Here is a 7,493-nt window from a genome sequence, read left to right on the forward strand (position 1 = left end):
AGTGTCTGACTCTTGGTTTCGGCTCAGGTTATGATCTCAAGATTTGTGGGTTTGAGCCCTGCATTGTACTCTGTGCTGACAGCAGGGCTTCCTTGGGATTCTCTCTCTCTCTCTCTCTCTCTCTCTCTCTCTCTCTCTCTCTGTCCCTCCCTGTTTCTCTCTCTCTCTCTCTCAAAATAAATAAATAAACTTTTAAAAAATGAAATACTGTGGCCATGATTTAGAAAGATTCTCTTTGTTAAATGATCCCCCTTGGGGGGAACATCCTTGATTTCCTTAAATGAGCATAGATATGTGTGTATGTAAATGTCCAGTTAGCACTGAAAAGAATTTGAAAGTTTCTATAGTTTCTAAAGTTTCTACAGTTAATAAAGATTCCTCTAAAAAAGGATGTAGTTAGGATGGAAGAAGAAAGGAAAACCCACTTCCTACTTTATCAATTTCTGTGTTTATTAAGTAATGTCCACACCCAACGTGGGGCTCAAACTCACGACCCCAAGATCAAAAGTCACATGCTCTACCAACTGAGCCAGCCATGCACCACCCCCAATTTCTGTATTGTTTAAGATTGAAAATTTTCCTTACTGTTTTTACTTGAGTAAGTAATGATACCTTTTTTAAAGGAAACAACCCTGTATCTGTACATTTAATAGCTCATGTGAAGGTTCTGTTTTAGGTGACACTATGTGTCCCTTTAGCTCTTCCCAATCCAGAGGACACGAGTGCTGGGGAGATGTGAAGGTAGTGCCTCATGGCTCTGATGGTCAAACTGAGTTTTGAGGCGGGGTGTTCACCACAGTATGGCAAGGTAAGCAGCTACTTGTTACTCACCCTACATATGAGATCAGAGTGGGATCTCCACTAAGCTAAGAGCTCTGGATCACAGCAGCCTTCTGTTTTCTCTGCCTCTGAGCCTAATCAGTCCCCAGGGCTGGGGTGGGGCTGAGCCCACACTTGAGGGGCCAAATGGGCTGTGATACAAGGATGAAAGAACCTGAGCGAAGGCAGAGAAGGCATTGCCTCAGGAAACTCGATTTCCGTCCAAGCTCCAGCCCTCTCAGCCTTGAGCAAATTTCTCAATCCAATTGATTCTAAAAGTGCTTCAGTTTAGAGGAGGCAGCCCCGGGCGGGCGGCGATAGGGGAAGGAGGGCCAAAAGTGGCATTAGAAGGCCTGGAAGCTGGTTCTCGCGTCCACCCTCTGGTGGCCTTGAGGACAATCACTGCAACCCTCTCAATGCTCTCACTCTTGTTTTTGTCAGCTGTAAAAATAATCCCCAAATGATATCCTATCTATTTGAACAATACATTCTATAAAGATGTCCTCAAAGTCTCACGTAAATCTAATATTCATTATGGTCTGTATAAACGAAGATTGATAAGCCCACAGCCAAAAACTGTCTCCAAGTAGGGAATTATGGGTGACCATTGGCTGACAACTCAGTCGCAGGCTGTACCAAGGCACTTGGAACCTGTTTTTGAAGTCAGAAGATATTTATGGGGGGGATCGTGCCCTGGTTGGGGACCAATGTACACTCCCACTGACCTTTTCTGAAGGATCTCCTCTTCCTCGATCTTCTTGAGATACAAGAGTATACTTTCTGCATCTTTTTTATGCTTTCCTGGAGCTTTCTCCCATGGCCTTGTGTAGAGAAGCTGGTCTCCTAAGTGCTGAACGTTCTAGATCAAATTTGGCCATCGATTTTTATTTACAAAGCTCTCCTAAGAGAGTGTTGTTCTCCCCTCCTCCAGTTCTGTCGCTGTGACTAGAACTTGAATGTCCAGGAACACCGGCAGCAAAGCCACCGTTCCCGCTCAGGGATGCCACTCCCTATCTCAGTCAAGCGCTTAATAGCTGAGGGACTCACTTGTCATGTTTCCCTTTTTTATCTTTCTGTTATTTTACTCCCTATTTTCTAAGTAAGAAGTTAGAACAAAAGGAGAGAATGAGAGAGGGAGGAAAAAAGGACGAAAGGCAGGGAGGGAGAGAGAGGGGAGAGAGGAAGCAGAGGATAAATGGAAAACCTGAAAGATGAATGACAGAAATTGCAAGGAGGACAAGGGAAGGATTTGAGGACAGAGGATGGCCCCATAGAAGCAAGAGAGGATAGTCCCAGAGGGAGTTATTACCTACTATTTTACTGAGAAGATCAGGAAAAAACCAGCTCCAACTCCGCCACACTCACCCAACCGTACCTGAGCCCAGCAGCTCTGCTCTCCCCCATTATTGTTGACAGACCACTCCTGCTACCGACCAGACCAATGTCTCCATGTATGCGCTGTATCCTATTTCTTCTTGCCTTCTTCTAGACTCCGATAAGACAGTTCTCCTCTCTGTCCTTGGCACCACCAATTTTTCCTTCTCTAGTGCATGATTGCCCAACAGAATGCAAACATGTCTTCGTGTCTATTATCTATTTTCCTGTTCTCCGTTGCAACAAAGATTGCAGCGATAGTTATGTTCACTTGTGCTGCCTCAGATTTCTCTCATCTCATTATGTTTCAATCTCACTCCGAGAATATTTTGTTCACTTTACCCAATAGTTCATGACAAGGTCCCCAGTGACTGCCACACTGACAAACCAAACAGCCAATTCTCAGACTTTACCCAGTCTGAACTATTTCATAGCGTTTGATGCTGTCTTTGATTACCAATTGCTCACTCTCACTTTCCTAAAATACTTTCTCCAATTGCCCTCCTGGACCACTCTCTCTTGGTTCTCCTCCTGCTTGGCTGGCTGCTCCAAGGATCTCCTTTCCTGATTTCCTCTCAACCCCTAGACCTTTAAACATTGCCACAGTTTGATCCTCAGACAAATTCTCTGCTTCATTGAGTACCTCACTGATTTCATTCAGTCTCATAGTTTTACAAATTGTCTCCTTGTTAACGATTCCCAAATTCCCCAGGCTGGAGAGCCCCACCCTGAACTCCAGACTCATATATCCAACACTTATCTGACATTTCCACTTAGATTTCTAACAGATGTCTCAAACTCAGTCTACCCAATACCAAACTCCTCATTTTTCTCCATAATCCTACCCAACCAGTCTTCCTCATCTCTGTAAATGTCAAGCTCAGTTTTCCAATTTCTCCAGCCAAAACTTTGACTTTTCTTACTCTCACAACCCTACCTAATCCATTAGAAAAAATAATGATACACCCAAAATCTAATCACTTCTCACGACTTCCACCACTCACATCGTTAGCTCTTATCTGGATGATTGGAACAACCTCCTGACCTTATTATGCGTTGTTGTGGGTACTGCTCGTGGTTCACCACACTCCATCATCCTTTCCTTTCTTTTTTTTTTTTTTTTAATTTTTTTTTCAACGTTTATTTATTTTTGGGACAAAGAGAGACAGAGCATGAACGGGGGAGGGGCAGAGAGAGAGGGAGACACAGAATCGGAAACAGGCTCCAGGCTCTGAGCCATCAGCCCAGAGCCTGACGCGGGGCTCGAACTCACGGACCGCGAGATCGTGACCTGGCTGAAGTCGGACGCTTAACCGACTGCGCCACCCAGGCGCCCCCATCCTTTCCTTTCTTTACATGTGTGTTGACACATTTCCCACTTCTACTTATAGTTTTCTGTGGACATGTGACTAAATTTTGGACAAAGGAATGCAAGAAGGGATGTGTGCTATTTCCAAGGTAGACTTAGAGACCATGGGCATTCTTCCTGCATTGTCTTTTCACTTCCCAGGAGCCAGAATTGGAAGGCCACTGTGAGCCATGTAAACAAGAAGAAAGGGGAGTCTAGATGTGTGAATAATCATGTCAAGCAGAGCTGTGTGACAATATGAAACACACAGCTCAGGCTGTTAGGTAAGAGAAGAACAAACTTCCATCTTCTTTAATCCACTGAATTATAGAAGCTGAGGCTTATGCTATTTAGCATGGGAAGCTCAGGTGGAGAACCTAAAACATACAAGCTTTTCAAGAAAGGGTTTGAGATGTTTCAATTCTGTATCCTCTCCCCCTAAAAATGAGTAGTTCCAAAACATGGAAAACAAACCGTAAAGTCGGCATTAATAAACATCTACATGAATAAAGAAGAGTTAACATTAGGTCAGCACACCAGCTGCAATTCAAATCATATGTTATATACAAATATAATAAAGTTTAAATCATAAAAACAAAATGCACGATTCATTTCCAGCAAAATTCAAGACTCTTTCCAAAAAGTTTATACCAAATAATTATACATACCTGTGGGTACATTTTATTATTTGATATGATGTGTGGTAGGGCCTCAGAGTAAAAGTGCTTAGGTTCTGGGGTGGCCTTAAATGCTACCTGTCTTAGCTATTTACTAGCTGAGTTACCTTGATCAAGTCCTTTAAACTCTGAGACTCAGTTTCCATCTCCTGCAAAATGGGAAAAGAGCAGGAAAATAATACTTATTTCACAGGGTTGCAAAGGTAATCAACAAGTACATTGCTTTTGAAAATACTTGGCATACATTATGGAAATGCATGGAATGAATACTTTTACATTATAGGTTTCATAGAATCTCAGTGTTTGAAGTGCGTCTAGAAGTCAGTTAAGCCTATGATGCTCAACCCTACAAAATTATCTGGAAAGCCTTTTAAAAAAATGTTTATTTATTTATTTCAAGAGAGAGACAGAGACAGAGAGAGTTTAGGTGTGCACACGAATGGGGGAGGGTCAGAGAGAGAGAGAGAGAGAGAGAGAGAGAGAATCCCAAGCCAGTTCCGTGCTGTCAGCTCAAAGCCCAATGTGGAGCTCGATTTCATGAACCATGAGATCATGACCTGAGCCTAGACCAAGAGTTGGATGTTCTACTGCTCAACCGACTGAGCCACCCAGGTGCCCCATCTGGAAAGGTTTTTAAAACACACATGGCAAGACCCATCTCTTCAAAGAAGTGAATTAAGTAGGCCTTGAGATTCTGCATTTTAAGTTTCCTATTCACAAGAAACTCGTATTATTGGTTAAGCACTAAGTGGCTGGATGACAGAGTAGAAAGAATTTTCACATTTTTTTTTAATTTTAAAAATTCAGAATCACACAAATGTATAATTCTATTCAAAAATAACCAGATTAAAATTGTTTGATACAATAACCAATAGATAAATGCATGTTCTTGGAAAAGTCCTAATAAGGCTAGCCCTGAACAGGAGTTCAGGGTATAGGTCAATTTTCTCAACCATCCCTTCACGCAGATTTAGCCAGATTCTACTTGAACATTTCCAATGTCTCCACTCACACTACCTTACAAAGCAGCCCATCCAGTTGTCAGACAGCTATAATTGTTAGAATATTGTTTTTGCAGGTCTGTGTCACAGTGAGGGATGCTATAAACATCATCATGGAGGTGGGAGCATGATCTGACTCACAGCATAACTGAATTCATCGATGATAGTGAGGTACTTGATGACAGGGTTTACTGGATACAATTCTGGTGAGTCTCTGTCTGTCACCAAGACAGAAAACTGACATTGATTTTATCTTCAGATTTTTGCTTGACCTACTGATGCGATTGTGGCTCTGGTTATCAGGGAGCTCTCAAAGTGGGATATGAGTCCTTGTTTAATCAGTGCTGTGTCTGTCTTGTCCCTGATTCTTATTATCTAATGCAAATGGGCTTCCTTATTACCTAACATAGTAGCTTCAAGCAGAGAAAACCATGCAAACTGAAGCTACAGAATTCAAGCAACTGAACATCGTCATGTCCTAGGGACAATGTAAGATTTCTTGGTAAATAAATGTGCCAATTCCCCAATCCAAATGCACTACAATAGCCAAAAGAGAGAAGAAATCACTCTGAAAGAAAGGAGTGGGAATTTTTTAATTTTGCACTTGGTTTCATGATTTTGGAAGAGAACACAGCTTTTTCATTCCAAGAGTATACCAATTGCCCCTGCTTTATCCCCACCTCCACTACCAAATTCCTATTATTTATTCTCATTTGAATGGTCTGAAAATGTCAAGTAACAGAAAGGTTGTTATCAATACTGCATCAGCCCCCGATGGATTAGAGGGAGAATGATGTTTGTGGCTCTCTGTAATCCCTCCATCGATTCTGGGATTCTGAGCTTCTCTAGGGAATGCAGCAAAGCCACAGGAAGTCCCCAAAGGCAAGATGTTGCAGGCTGTTCTCTGGTTCAGCTGCCAAATACAGAAAAAGTAATGTAGGGCAAGAAAATGAGAGGAAACTCTTCCTTGCCTGTAACTCAGAGGCAGATGAGAGCATGGGTTATGTTATTCCTCCTGAGAGCCACCATAACTCGTCAGTCTCTAAGAAATAAAACTTCCACGCATGTCTTCTGTTTCCAAAATGAGCTCCAAAGTCACCTGCTTCAAGTAGCCTTATATGGAATTAGAGATGTGTACTGATGTTGCCTCCAGCCCAGTTCTGTTTCCAAGTCCAAAAATAGATTTGAGGGAGACTTTGAACAAAATCTTTATACTCTCTGTGCTTGAGTTCCTTTAAATTGAATGGCATTTGCCATTCACTTTCATATAGAAGTGAGAGGAAACAGCTGCGGTGGGATTCGTTAAAAGAGAGAGAGAGATTTTGAAGTATATTGTAAAGAGAGAACAATGAGACATAAAGTAGCCATTCTTTACTCTTTTAAACAGTAATTTATATTTATTGAAATTCATGTACACTCATAAGCTATGGGAAGATGGAGCATAGGTGAGTATTTTGATAGAAACGTAGAATAAAATAACAGAATAACAGTAACTGAAAAACTCGGATTTCCTATACACACAAACGCACGCAAATTAGGATCACAAGCACTGTTATGGGCAGTTCTAACGACATTTTCTTTATTCTGCTTTGAAACGTGTTTGTGGGCACTGTATAGGACTGTTTTAAATTCTCAATATTATGCTTTATTTCATTAAAATGAATTTGCTCTAAACAAAATAAAAATGTTCAGCCTTACCTGTCACAAACATGGAGTATTTCATTTAAAAAAGTACTTAAGGATGCCCAAAATGTTTTATGTAAAATATTCATTACACTACAGGAGAATGGGATAAAGAAATGAGGACATTATACATGGTTTTCCTAGAACATCCAGGCCCTAAAATGACCACAACTGACATTAACAGTGACGGTATGTAAAAATCAAGAATAAGATATTACTACTTTAATAACAACAAAAACAGAGTTGAAATCAATGTTTTTATACCATAACTGTGTTTAGAAATATTTTTAGACTATGCAATCATAGGTGCATCAATATTGTAGAATGTTTGGTGTACGTATATATATATATATATATATATATTTTTTTTTTTTAAAAACACACATTTAGCGATGTGTATGCCTCGTGGCAGTGTTTGCTTCATTTTGGAGGAAAAAAATTCTATTATTTGTATTACATACAGAAACTAGGGAAAGCTAGCGTTAGTTTCCTCCTTATTTTAGTTTTCTAACTTTGCATTGTTTCAACATATCTGCTTTGTATTAAATATTGAAACAGGAAAAGAGAGAAATCCCCATTTCAAATACACAG

Source organism: Puma concolor, chromosome D1 (genome assembly GCF_028749965.1).
Source record: "Puma concolor isolate L17-30 chromosome D1, mPumCon1.1.hap2, whole genome shotgun sequence".
Classification (NCBI taxonomy): Eukaryota; Metazoa; Chordata; class Mammalia; order Carnivora; family Felidae; genus Puma; species Puma concolor.